Raw genomic sequence first — 14683 nt, 5'->3', positions numbered from 1 at the left:
TGGAAAGAGCAGCAATGATGGAGGAAAGGGCAGGTGACGTGAAGACTCTCAGCCAATGAGATAAATGATTCCCCAAGTTTTCTGATTCATCTGTTGACATGTTATTAGTAGAAGTGAGTTCGAGAAGGGATGAACTGATGACAAACAACCACGTAAGAGGGCAATGGAAACATTATATAGGCAGATTGATGAGGCAGTCAGAGCAACAGGACGATAGAAAGAGACTTAATGTGGCCACAGTAAGTGAACGACAAAGGGAGGGACAGAGAAAGAATTAGACAATGAGAAAGAAGCAGACAGTAAGAGCAAGAGTGACATGACATATTTCTCCAAGGCCAGTGCCATGGTGCCAGTAATTTGTTGCCCAATAACATGCCACTGAGAAAATTGGCACCCTATATTATTATTGACTTGGTGTCATTATTAAAACATGCATCCTATGACCCAAGTTAAAAAGGCCAGGTGGTGAGATTCAACCTTTTTTTGGGGGATTTAATTTCAAAATATATGTTAGATGTGAATAAAAAGCCACAAACCCTTTCTGCTCACCTCAAACCACCAAGCAACAAATGTAATGATTAATTTCAGCATTACTATCTGTAGGATTATTAGCTTTTGGGTGCATCATTCAATTAAGTCAGAGAAACGAGTTTATAAGTAAATCTGAAGCTACGATACCATTCCTTTTTCAAAATCAGACTTTTTCCTTTTGTGCCTGTGTGCCAAGGATATTCACATTTTAGTCCTCGAGCAATAATGATATCACAATATAGCTGTTAACCCTGTGAGAATACACAGAGGATAGAATGGCTATATAGCTGTCTATTGCATGGGTGCTAGTTTTACAGGGGTGTCAATCAATTTGAAATAATGCTTACTGCTTGTGTCAAAACATGAGCATGTTATATATCTCTGCTTATTTGGTCAAGTCAAGCAAACTTACCGAGGTTTATGGTGATTCAACATAATTTAGCCTGAATTTTCCGAACAATGGAAGCATTGATTATGGAGTAACGCTACCTGCTAATCTCTAATTGGTGAAATGCTGCAGGTACAAACAGCTGAACATCTCTGTGAAGTTGTCGTGTATTAGCCACATCTCACCCCAGTGAAGCAGAACTCGTTTGCTCTCAGTTTTAATATTCATGCACACCTAGGAATACATATATTTTATTTATACAGTCTCAAATTCAAGAAAAATGTCATGTTGGTGGCTGCAAATCTCTGTGCAATGTGAAAAATAAATGTTTGCATATTTCGCCAGTTCATTCTCCTGAGTGCACTTCTTACCACAAACACAAATACCTTAAAGGTCTGATCCAACCTGTTAAAAAGTTACATTTTCTCACAAAGTTCGATTTTCAGTGCCTAACTTCTTATCACATCAATTTAGTTAAATAATTACAGAATGTGCAAGCTCTCAAAATCATATGTTTAACATACAACAGTGCTCCCAGCCTTCAGTTAGATTATTGGCACACTACATATTCATTTCCATATCAGATACATTGATTCAAATTGTATAAAAATAAACTGCGTACATTAGATGGAAAAAAATATCAATGTACTACACTCATCCTTATCTTTTGTAACCTCCTCCATCCCTAATCTGGGTTGCTCCAATTCTGGCCTCTCAGTCATCACTCATGTTCTTTGCCTCTCTAATGGCAGCCATGTCTTCAGCCATCTAGATCCAGGCTCTGAAACTCCCTCCATTAGCCTATCTTTTTTTTCCTTTACTCTTTCATCAGATGTGGGCATCACTGGCAAGTGCCAGCATTTGTTATGTTGCTCTATCTCTAATTGCCCTTGAACTGAGCTATTTCAGAGGGCAATTAAGAGTCAACTACATTGCTGTGTGTCCAGAGTCACATATAAGCCAGACCAGGTAAGGATGGTAGATTTGACATTAGCAAACCAGATGGGTTTTTACAACAATCACCATTACTGAGACTAGCTTTATCATTCCAGGCTTATTCATTGAATTGAAATTCCACAAGCTGCCATGGTGGGGTTTGAGCCCCTGCCACCATCAGAGCATTACCCTGGATCTCTGGATTACTAGTCCAGCAACATTATCACTATGCCACCATCTCCCCTACCTCTCTCACTCCTCCCTTAAGACATTCTTTAAAACTTACCGCTTTAACCAAACTATTTTTCATCATGCTAATGCCTTCTTATGAGGCTCTTGTTTGTTAGTGCTCCTGTGGCATCTTTTATTTTAAGGGCACTGTATAAATACAAGGTATTGTTGTCAATATTATAATATAATAATATTATAATAATATTATAATATAATTATATAATATAATAAGGAGGAATATTAATCAAAGAGGATCTGATGAATCTTTAATTGTTTACCCCAAATCCTGAACAGGGCTTTTTGATCACTCTGTGGTAGGGCTATTGACAATCGAAAATTGAGGACTGTCTCCAATTCATATTATATCAACCAAATCAGGTTGATCATGGAATCATAGAATTATACAGCATACAATGGATTCATTCAGCCCACTGAGTGTGTGTGGCAGCGATTTGAAAGCGCTATCCAATTAGTCGCATTCCCCTGTTCTTACCCCATAGCTGTGCAAATTTCTCATTGCGAATCAAATAATTCAATTCCTTTGGGTAAGTTACTGTTAAGCCTGCTTCTACCACCCTTTCAGGCGGTTCATTACAACTTGCTGCATTTTAAAAAATAATCTTCTTCATCTCCCTCCTGGTTCGTTTGCTGATTATGGTAAATCAGTGAGCCCCTGGTCACCAACACAACTTTCCCTATCTACTCTATCAAAACATCTCATTATTTTGAACACCTCTATTCAATTTTCCTCTAAATTTTGTTCCTTAAATGAGAAAAATCCCAGCCTCTCTCATCTTTAGTTAACCAAGTAAACTAATAGCTCCACTTGGGGAATGCTATGCAAGAGAATGCTGGGTAAATCAGAGTGTCGGGCTTGGAACATGAAAGTGTTATGCCACTCAGCTTTCCCAGTGTCCTGAGGTCCTGGACCCTCTTGGTGCACTGCCCCCAGGTTGGAGGGACCACACATCTGCTGCTGACTGGGTCGGTCACTTCCAACCACACCTGCTTGTTTGGAGACGCTGTCCTCTTTTCCTGTCCTTGGGAGAGCTCACTTCACTGCAGTCCCTCAGGTCCCACAATAGGACCTCCAGGTAGAAGTGAACCAGGGAGCAGCCTTCATAGTTCTCCTCAACATACCGGGAGTTGCTGCAGCCTCCAAAATCCATGTGCATTTGAGAATGTCTAACCCACACCTAACCCTTTAGTTAGCAATCCTTCCTTTGACAGAATTGACACATCATCTTGTCCGTCCTTCCTGATTGGCTGGGAAAATGGCAAGGAGGATTCTAATGCCATGGCTCAGTTAAAGAGCCAGGACAAAGTCTGCTCCAACTGTCAATGGATTCCCAACCCACAAACAGCCCCATCATTTACACAGGGAGCAAGTTGGGAAAATTTCACCCGTTGTGTCACAATAACCCAACATCAGCTGGCTTTACTTAAGGCAAGCTAAAGTTACACTGCCTGTCCATGGATGACATAAAATGAGCAAGACAGTTTAAGATTAGCTTCTTTAAGTGGCTACTTTGAGTAACTAGTACATCCAGATGAGCTGAACTTCACCTTATTGATGACAAGCTACTACCTGCAAAGAACATTGTCATTTAGTTTGAGCCTGAGCAGAATGGGGTAGATCCCCCTACCTTTGGCCACTCGCATTCACCTCAGGGATGGCTGCAAAATAAATCTGCATCTGCGTCTATGGTATCTCTTGCTTTTTCTGCCACCTGCTTTTTTTTTCCTGTATACCTCACCTTGTTTTCTTCCCTCGGAAACTCGGGGGAGAATTTTAACCTGTCAGGTGGCTGGGTTTCTGTGCAGAAGACAGGTTAAAAGACCAGGAACTGATGGTGTATCAGGGAGCAAACAGGAACGTATCAACTTCCACCTTTAACCCCCAAGAGTGGTTCTTTGATGCATGACAAATGCCCATGGGGCAGACGGTTCAATATGTTAAAAGGCAAATAACTGCTTGAACCAGAAGTCTGACTTTAGTCCTGTACACATGTGGAACACAGCAGGGAAAACAAGGAGAGAAGGCAATGGGGATTGATGGGGCTGAGCACCTTATAGGCAATGAAGGCTTTAATTACTGAGATCCCACAACTTGCCATATCATTCTTTACAAGGCAGAAGGCAACCTGACAGGAAGTTGCAGTAATGGGGAAATGGGCCAATGGAGCTTTCACATAAAATTATGGGGTTTTTTATTCATATGTCTGGAGAAGCAGTTATAGTTCAATGTCAAGGTTAACAATCCATTCAACGGCTTCAGCTGATGCAGTCAGTGTGAATGGTTGTGATGCCACCGGGAATGGATCTCTCAGGACAGGAGTTCAGTATTATGGGCGACGGTCTGACTTGGATGGCCACAGTCACAGATTGAGCCATTCCTCATGTTCCACTTGTGGCTGCATCTTCCCTAGCCCGTCCTCAAGCAGCTGAGGGCTATCCAGATTTTCCGTGGAAGGTTGAAATCTGGGACTTCGCCACTCAGGTCAGTTACCAGGTTGTGATTGGGGATTAACAATTGGGGATTGGGGATCGTCATTGAGAGGTGGGGCTGTCATCAGTGTGTAGGGTGTGGAGTGTGTTCCAGTAAGGGATATGGAATTTCAGTAGGGTGTGTGAGGATTTTTGACAGCAACCTTCATATGGTCCTCCTGTTGAAGTGAGTTTTCCAACTTCAATACCTGTAAACTAATGCTGTCAGGAACGTGACCGAACCCTGAGCACTGAGGTCCTGGTCCAAGCAGTAAAAACCCACTGGAAAATGGATGTTCTGGTTGATAAACATTGATGAGAAATGTCACAATTTAACAGAGCGTTAAACACCCAAATGAATGCATTGGTGCAACAACAATTCCTTTCTCTTCCCTTTCTTCTGATTCCGACACAGTGAACCCTTGTGGCTTCAGCAGAGTTAGAAGCAGGCTACTCATTTCCATGCTCTGACTGCTCAGGCCAACATCCTCTTGGTTTTGGAGCTCATGAGGGGCCCCACTGTCTCATCTGCAGCTGTGCAGAGATGGACCCTGCCTTCAGGACAGGAGGAGGGGACAAGGGGCTACGTTCCCTGGAATGGTTGTTATTGTGTCCTCCCTATTCATTTAAGGGCATGGGCCCTTTAAATGTTTTTGCTCCGCCGCAGTAACTTAAAGGGGCTGGCTTGTGCTCAACCTGCTTGGGGACTTCTGGGCTGCTGTGTGGCTGCACAGCTTCGAGAGAACATTGACAAAAGGTCAGGAGTGCAAACACTGAGCAGATTCCCGAATTCTATCGCCCCTTTCCCCAGCTTCGTTCTAATGGTCCACCTGCACACTCCTCTGCCAGACAAGAGCTGGAGGACACTTTGCTGCATTTCAGTGAGGTAACAGGACAGCCAAGGCGAGGCTTTCCTCCATCCTATTTAAAGTGACAGTCCGAGGCCCCAGATTTTCGCTCCCGGGCCAGGTGCACAGAGGAATTCTCCCATTCCCAGCTCCTTGAACCCAACTTTTAAAAACGTCTGCCCAAGCTTCTGATTTTCAGTCCAGAGGTGGGGTGGGTAGGTGAGTGGGTGGGGGGGTGCAAGCTTGATTTGAAGTTGGGGCGGGTGACGCAGGGAATAGTGAATGGTCGGAGGCGGACCCTGCGTGGTCTAAGCGGCTCGAGCACAGGCCTTCTGAAAGGCCCATTTGAGAGGTTGAGAGGTCATCAATGGTAAACTTGCTGAGCCTGGTGGAGACACCATTGCCTTGTCAGGTGAGTGTCCAAGCTGTAAACGTTGTCCAACTGTTAGCTGACCCTGGAACGGATGGCCCATCATGGGCTTTCCCTACGGGAGAATTGTCATTGTTGCTGCCTCATCAAAGTGTACTCTACTGAACCACTGAAAACATGCAGTGGATTCTCAAGACACAGCCATGGAGACGACATCATCTTGCCACCACTACCTAGTACAGCTATTCTGCAGTGACGCAGTTAGCTGCCAAGACTCAGTGAGTGAATGAATGATGAACAGTGCCAAGGTCATTATCCCATCCACTTGTCCTCTTGCCACCCATCTATTAGGATGCGCCCACACTGGTGACCCTTGACCAGGTCCCTCACACTGTCACAGCATAACAGTGTGACTAAGAGGGAGGAAACCAGCAGGGCTGTCAGTGGTCCCAGAGCACAGCATGTGACCAATGGCGGACCGCATTTCCTACCATCGACTGTTGTGAATGTCAATAGCATGCACTTACACCTCATTATTGTGGCCTCAAACCGGACCCCTTGCATTATTGTTATGTAGGCATTGAACATTCACCTCATGAAACTGCGCAGCCTTGGACTGCAGGTTAGGATAATGCCGGCGCCTGAGAAGAGAGCTCAGAGTGCAGTCAAGTGGTCGAATCTGTCATCACTTGGCCATGCAGTGTGGGGCAGAGGTGGGTAGGATTGTGGTGAACCTTCATGCTGAATAAACACTGAGCATCCATTCGGTGGCCAGGACTCTCCAGCATGTGTAAAGGGGCCTTGAGACATAGCCTCAGGTGATGACTTGACCAAGAGTGGCCCATAGGAGGCATTTGCTTATGCTTGTGTCTCTTTCTCTGACACTGCAGTGAGGAGACCATCAGGAACATGGAGTCTAGTGATCTCGCTGTTTGCTTGATTGCTTATTGGTAGGAGGGAAGAAGGAGAAGAATGCGACAGAGATGCCTGTCTCGCCAAAGGGAGGAAAACCCTGAAGACGAAGGGGCAGCACAGCCTCCTTCACATGCAAAGGATGAACCCCACAGAGCCATGGTTCATAGGCATATCGCTAGACCCAGGGTCTACAGATGGTGCATGTGCTACCTGCAGATGAGCAAGAACGAGTGTCGCCGATGCCTGCGCACGTCAACGGAACTGGTCACTCACATATGCCACCTTATGCAGAATTTGGTGCCATGGGGACTCGGAGGGCATCGATTGCCAATAGCAGTGAAAGTAACTGCCACACTCAATTCTTACGGCAGTGATTCCTTCCAGGACTCCACTGGGGACCTTTGTGGGATCTCGCATCCCCCAACCCACAAATGTACACAGGAGGTCACGGATGCCATTTTTGCCAAGGCACACAACTTTGTCAACTTTGACAGAGATCAGGCGAGCCAGGAAGAAAGAGCACTGGGATTCGCTGAGATTTCCAGTCTCCCACTGGTGCAAGATGCCATTGACTGCACCCATGTGGCTCTAAAATCTTCCTGGCACCAAGCCGTCCAGTATATGAACCACAAAGGCTTCCACTTTCCCAGTGTTCAGCAGACCTGCGACCATAACAAATGGATCATGCAGGCGTGTGCAGAAAGTGTCCACGGCTCCTACATCCTCAGCAGGTCTCAGATCCCTGACATCTTCCAGGCACCACACAGGCTGCAAGGCAGGCTCCTCTGGGACAAGGGCTACCCACAAAGGATGTGGCTGATGACGCCCGTCCGGCAGCCTCTCTCCTGCTGAGAGTAGGTTTAAAAAGGCTCATGCTGCAACCTGGACTTTGGTGGAGCACACCGTTGGGACCCTGAAAAATGAGGTTCTGGTGCCTGGACAGATCTAGAGGAGAGCTCGAGTACAGTCCCCAGAGGGTGTCACGCACCATCGCGGCTTGCTGTGTGCTACACAACCTGGCAATGCAGGGTGGGGGGGACCTGGATGATAAGGAAATGGAAGAGCTGCACGTCTCCTTGGAGGAAGTCGAAGGGGATGAGGGTGATGAGGCCGCTGCACAGGCCAGACGAGGCAGGCGTAGTCATGAGGGCCCTCGTTGCTGAACGATTCCAGAAGGATGATGACAAGATGCAGCGAGGACACTCCTGAGATCTTCACAATGCATCTAGGAACGCCTGACACCTGCCTGGCCAAGGGCAGCAAACACGCTCTGTGAAAAGGGTCATATCAAGGAGATGCTGCTGAGATACAGTGGGCACATGGACATTAAGACAACTTGATCCTTTGGCAGGCTTCATCCCCTGTTCCCTTCAGCACCACACCTTCACCTATCAGGAATGGCAATGAGGGGGCAGCCCCGCCTCTAAGGCGCTGAGAGCACACAAAGAACATCACGGAACCCAGTGACACTTGGGTATTGTACAGCAAACACATGCCAAATGGAGGTGCACACATCACTGACCTGGACAGTGACTTTGAAATGGGACAATCACTGTGGTCAGAAGGTTACACACTGCACAGAGGAGAGGCACTGGATGGTGACACTAGCCTTCAGTTTGTGCAGGAACCAATGATTTACATCTGATTTCTATGAACACTGCTCATCATAACAAGGAGCCATAGACAAGAAGACATGATTGGGAGTGTATTTACAATCATCAACATTCTGTACAAGTGACTAATACCCATGCCCACGTTGTGCAACTATATCTTCTTAACCTTTCCAAACCTGCCGCTATGTCTTGGTTCTCCCCCGGCAGCCACAGCGGAGGTGGAGGTGGCCTGATGACTGCTACACCCTGTTCTCTGCAATGACGCTGGTGGGCTTCCCCTGGAGGGCCGAGATCTTGAGGGCCCCGGCTGCTTTCGGGGTCCTGCTGTGTGGCAGTGGCTCCCTCCTTGGCCATCCTGCTAGTGTTGACCTTGGTGCATTGGCATGCTGGCGCTAATGCCTCAGACTGAAGGCAGATGGACTCCTCCATCGTGCCTCGCAATCTGAGGAGTGTAGCGGACATCCCTTCCTGATGTTCCTGGGCTTGCCTTTGCAGCTCCAGCAACTGAGGTAGAGCCGAGTCCAGAGGCTCGTCAACTGACTCAAACTTAGCAGATTTCTGGCCTTCAGTGGTCCCCCGAGTGCTGGAAACCTGGGAAGTCCCTGCCTCTGTCTGCTGTGGATCAGACAGTGCGATGTGCTCACCAGAATGTGATCCCAAGGCAACTCTAAAGCTAGGTCCCACCGAGGTGTGCGTTTTTGCACTGGTGGAGGGTGTGGGTGAGCGCTGTGATGGAACTTCAATGAGGGTGTCATCAGATTCCTCTTCCGAGGTGCCTTCGGGGTTTGAGTTGAAGGCTTGGCCTGTGGGCCCTCTCGGCTGCCTCCCAGGTGTACCTGCAAAAGAAAGGGGAGATGGTTAGTTGCAGGGGACTGCGAAGCAAGAAACATCACTCACATTTTGGCTGCCTGATGGATGTTGTAGTGCAGGATCCTCACTTGCTTGAGCACCGCCGAGCCCACTGTCAGCACAGGCCGGCCAGCTAGATGGCTCTATTCTCAAAGTCGATCAGGACCTGCAGTTCAGGTATTCCACCTCTGGTCTGGGACCTCTCCCTTTTGTTATGAGCCAGCTTATCCTATGTGAAGACAGGATGGAGAGAGTGTAAGCAGGATGCCTGCCAGGCCAGATGAGAAGGATGCCTGGCATTTGTGGGTGCTGACTGGTGCCATGGACGGGATAAGGACATGATCCGCAGGGCAGATGAAGGTGTGTGTGTGAGACAGTGAGTGGTGATGTTCCTTGAACTGGCAGTAAGTGAGATCCCTGTGGAGGTGTGATAGGTTTGTGAGTGTGTGAGTTGAGAGTGATGAGAAGGCTAATTTACCTTGGCAGAACGGAGGAGATCATTCATCCTATTCCTGAACTGGGGGCTGTCTTCTTTCATTGGCGCTGACCACCACTGTCACCACCTCCCATGCTGGATATGTCACCTTAGATTAGGTTCTTCACCCGGAGTGGGGTTAGAGGACTTTGCGCTGGGTCTCCACTGAATCCAGTAGGCGTCCGAGAGAGGCCTCACTGAATTTGGGGGCAGCATGTTTCCTTCCTTTGGAAGCCATGTCTGTCCACCAGCTTTCGATCCCTTACAGAGTGTTAGCTCTGTGCAGGGGCATCCTTGAAATATGATGCCTGGGTTACAGAAGGCCTGAACGGTAGGGTAGGCGAATCAGAGGCTGCCCCGCCAGCGGTTCGATGTGAAACCCGTGCCTCTCAATATTTTACACTAAGCTGCGTATGATACAGGGTGAAAAGCCACCATTGCCATCGGCAGGTCAAACGCCAATTTGCCCGCGCAGCTTACAGACTTTGCAGATTTCAGAAAAATTCCCTGCCAATTCCTCACTGCCAATGATTACTAGTCCAGGTGGATTGAAGTGAACAGATACACAGCACCACGGCGGAGGCAGTCATTCAATCACTGAGAAGAATCTTTGTACCACATGCCATCCTGGACATCGTAATGTCAGACATGGTCCACAACTTGTAATGAATCATTCCACAATTTTGCAAAGGAATATGGATTCATTCACATGAGTCGCTGACCTCAGAATCTTCTAACGAATGGAGAAGCTGAGAGAGGTTTTCAAACCATCAAAGACTTGTTAAAGAAGAATGAAGACCTCGACTTAGCCCTTTTTGGCCACTGAACCTCATCACTACAAATGGGTCCTTACCATTGGTGTTGTTAATGGGAAGACAACTGAAAACACAACTTCCAGCTCTGTAACAGAAACTAGAACCAAATATTACCTTAAATAACCATGACAGTATTCTTGAGAATTCTCTACCTTTGATTATCCACTGTCTTTTTTTCAGAGTCTGACCATATGAGCAGTGGAAAAATGAAGTGGAAATGTAAGCTGGGTTACCTCATTATCCAAGAGGAAGCAAAGTTTGGCCTCGTCACTACCAGGAAAAAATAAGATTTGAAGAAAAGCATTTTCGGAGCTGGATGTGGGTGACTTGGATACTGAAGAGGGATTAGCTCTTCTATTACAATTTATGGATAGGATTTACAAGAAATGCAAGATGACATGAATTGGGGCCTGAATATTGAAGGATATATAACATTTAGGAAGGACGGGGAGTCAGGAAAAGGTGGTGGGGTGGCTCTGTTAATTGATGTTATTAGCACAATGGAGAGGGATCACCTAAGTTCAGGAAACCAGGATGTAGAAGTGGTTTGGCTAGAGATGAGAAGTGATAAAGGCAAGAAGTCACTTGGGGGAGTGGTGTACAGACCCCCTAATTGTAATTACACATTGTATAAAAGAAGGAATAATGGGAGCTTTCCAGAAAGGAACAGCAATAATCATGGGGGATTTTAATCTACATATAGGCTGGAGAAATTAGATGGGCAAAGGTAGCCTAGGTGAGGAGTTCATAGAATGTTTTGAGGATGGTTTCTTAGAATGGCACATTCTGAAGTCAACCAGAGAGCAGGCTACACTAGACCTGGTATTGTGCAATGAGATGGGATTAATTAATGACCTCGTATTGAAGGCGCCCCGAGGTAGCAGCGATCATAATATGATTGAATTTTACATTGAGTTTGAGGGAGAGAAGAATTCATCTAAGACTTGCATTTTAAACTCGAATATGGGCAATTATGGGGGCAGACCTAGCAAAATGAACTGGCAAATGAGATTAAGGGATAGGTCAATAGAGATGCAGTGGCAGACATTTAAGAATGCTTCAGAATGTGCAAAATAGATACATTCCAATGAGAAGGAAAAATTCAAAGGGGAGGAACCACCATCTGTGGTTAACTAAAAAAGTTAAAGATAGTATCAAAGTTAAAGAAAAAACATGTAATTACACAAAGACGGGTGGCTCAGAAGATTGGACAGAATATAAAAAAACAGCAAAGAATGACTGAAAGATTAATAAGGACAGAAAAATTAGAGTACGGCAGAAAGCTAGCTAGAAATTTAAAGACAGGTAATAAGAGTTTCTATAGATATTTAAAGAAGAAAAGAATTAACAAAGCTATTATTAAAGACGTTATATCAGGGCACTTGGATAAGTTCAAGGTAATCAGGCAGAATCAATATGGTTTTGTGAGAGGAAAACCATGTTTAACCAATTTATTAGAGTTCTTTGAAGAAGTATAAGCTGTGGATAAAGGAGAACTGGTGAATGTGCTGTAGTTAGATTTCCAGAAGGCATTTGATAAGGTACCACATCAAAGATTATTGCAGAAAATGATTGTTCATGGGGTAACATATTGGCATGGATAGAAGATTGTCTAGCTAACAGGAAGCAGAAATGTGGCATAAATGGGTCTTTTTCTGGTTGGCAGGATGTGATGAGTGGTGTGCCACAGGGATCAGTGCTGGGGCCTCAACTTTTTACAATTTATGTAAATGACTTGGATGAAAGGACTGAAGGTATGGTTGCTAAACTTGCTGATTAAACAAAGATAGGCAGGGAAGTAAGTTGTGAAGAGGACATAAGGAGGCTACAAAGTGATATAGGTAGGTTAAGTGAGTGGGGATAGATCTGAGTATGATGTGGGAAAATGTGAAAATGCCCATTTTGACAGGAAGAATAAAAAAGAAGCATATCATCTCAATGGCAAGAGATTTCAGAGCTCTGAGATGCAGAGGGATCTGAGTGTCCTAGTAAGACCATAAGGCGTAGGAGCAGAAGTAGGCCATTCAGCCCATTGAGTCTACTCCGCCATTCAATGAGATCATGCCTGATCTTATAATATTCAATTCCACTTTCCTGCCTTTTCCCCATAACCCTGGACTCCCTTACTGATTAAAAATCTGTCTATCTCAGCCTTCAATATACTTAACAACTCAGCCTCAACAGCCCTCTGCAGTAAAGAATTCCATAGACACACTACCCTCTGAGAGAAGAAATTCCTCCTCATCTCTGTTTTAAATGGGCGACCCCTTACTCTGAGATTATGCCCTCTGGTCCTAGACTCTCCCACAAGGGGAAACAACCTCTCAACATCTACCCTGTCAAGCCCTTTGGGAATCTTATATATTTCAATAAGGTCACCTCTCATTCTTCTAAACTCCAGTGAGTACAGGCCCAACCTACTCAACCTCTCCCCATAAGAAAATCCATCCATTTCTAGAATCAACCTAGTGAACCTTCTCTGGGCTGCCTCCAATGCCAGTATATCTTACCTTAGATAAGGGGACCAAAACTGTTCACAGTATTCTAGGCATGGTCTAACTAGTGCCTTGTGTAGATTTAGCAAGACTTCCCTATTTCTACACTGCATTCCCTTTGAAATAAAGGCCAACATTCTATTGGCCTTCCCTATTACCTGCTGAACTTGTAATGTTAGCTTTTTGGGATTCATGCACAAGGACTCCCAAATCCCTCTGCAGCTTTCTTCAGTCTTTCTCCATTTAAATAATATTCAGCTCCTCTATTCTTCCTGCCAAAATACATGGGCCAAACTTTTTCAGTTGGAGGGCAGGCTCAGCGGGGACAGTCATGGAGCCAATCGCTGCCTGCGATCGGCTCTGCGCCACCATTTTATGCGGGTGAGCCAGTTAAGCGAAAGAGTGTTTCAATCTCCCTGGGGCAAGTAGCTGCCTCAGGGAGATTGAATCGCTATTGAAATTATTAAATACATGGATTAAAAATTTATTTAAACACGTCTTATCTCATGCGACTGTGTCACATGAGATGGGACATGTTTAGGAAAAATTTTTTGTTTAATTAATAAAAGCTTTAGGAAACCTCATCCCGCTCGTGGATGAGGTTTCCTAAAAAACGTGAAGGCCGCTCGGTTAACCTTAAGGTTGGACGGGCAGCGTTAACAATTACATTAATCATTTCCTTAATGGCCTTAATAGGCTGTTTAAATATCAGCGGTCGCACAGCCAACTCCGGTCAGCGCCTGCCGAAAAAGACATCACGAGGCAGTACAATGATGTCGGGACGCACACCCGATGTCATCGTGCGTTGTTTTACACGTCGGTATGTCTGGCCCACCCCCATACGCCGACTGAAAAATCCTGCCCATAACCTCACATTTTCCCACATTATGTTCCATCTGCCAAGTTTTTGCTCAGTCACTTAACCTGTCTATATCCCTTTGCAGAACCTTTGCGTCATCCTCACCACTGGCCTTCCCATTTATTTTTGTGTCATCCGCAAATTTGGCATTAGTACATTCACTTCCCTCATCTAAGTCATTTAATACATTGTAAATAATTAAGGCCCCAGCACTGATCGCTGTGGCACTCCACTAGTTACAGGTTGCCATCCCGAAAATGCCCCCCTTATCCCAGTTCTCTGTCTTCTATTAATTAGCCAATCCTCTATATATGCTAATATACTACCCCCAACACCATGCTCTCTTATCTTAACCTTATAACCTTATCAAACGACTTTTGGAAATCCAAACATATTACATCTACTGGTTCCCCTTTATCTATGCTGCTTGTCACCTCCCCAAAGAATTCTAATTAATTTTTCAGGCACTCATTCTCCTTCATGAAGCCATGCTGACTTTGCTTGATTATATTATACATTTCTAAATGCTCTGCTGTTGCATGCTTTATAATAGACTCTAACATTTTCCCAATGACAGATGTTAAGCTAGCTGGCTTATAGTTACCTGTTGTTTGTCTCCCTCCCTTTTTGAATAAGGGTGTTACATTGGCAGTTTTCCAATCTTCTGGGACTTGTCAAGAATCTAAGGATTCTTGGAAGATTACTACCAGTGCATCCATTATCTCTGTAGCTACTTCCTTTAATATCCTAGGATGCAACCCATCAGGTCCAGGGGACTTATCAGTCTTTAGCCCCATTAATTTCCCTAGTACTTTTTCTCTAGTGATAACCATTGTATTTATTTCCTCTCCCGCCCCCCCCGTCATCGCTT

Source organism: Cetorhinus maximus, chromosome 8, assembly GCF_964194155.1.
Source record: "Cetorhinus maximus chromosome 8, sCetMax3.hap1.1, whole genome shotgun sequence".
Taxonomy (NCBI): Eukaryota; Metazoa; Chordata; class Chondrichthyes; order Lamniformes; family Cetorhinidae; genus Cetorhinus; species Cetorhinus maximus.
The sequence above is the reverse complement of the archived record's forward strand: the minus strand, read 5'-3'. Positions refer to the sequence as shown.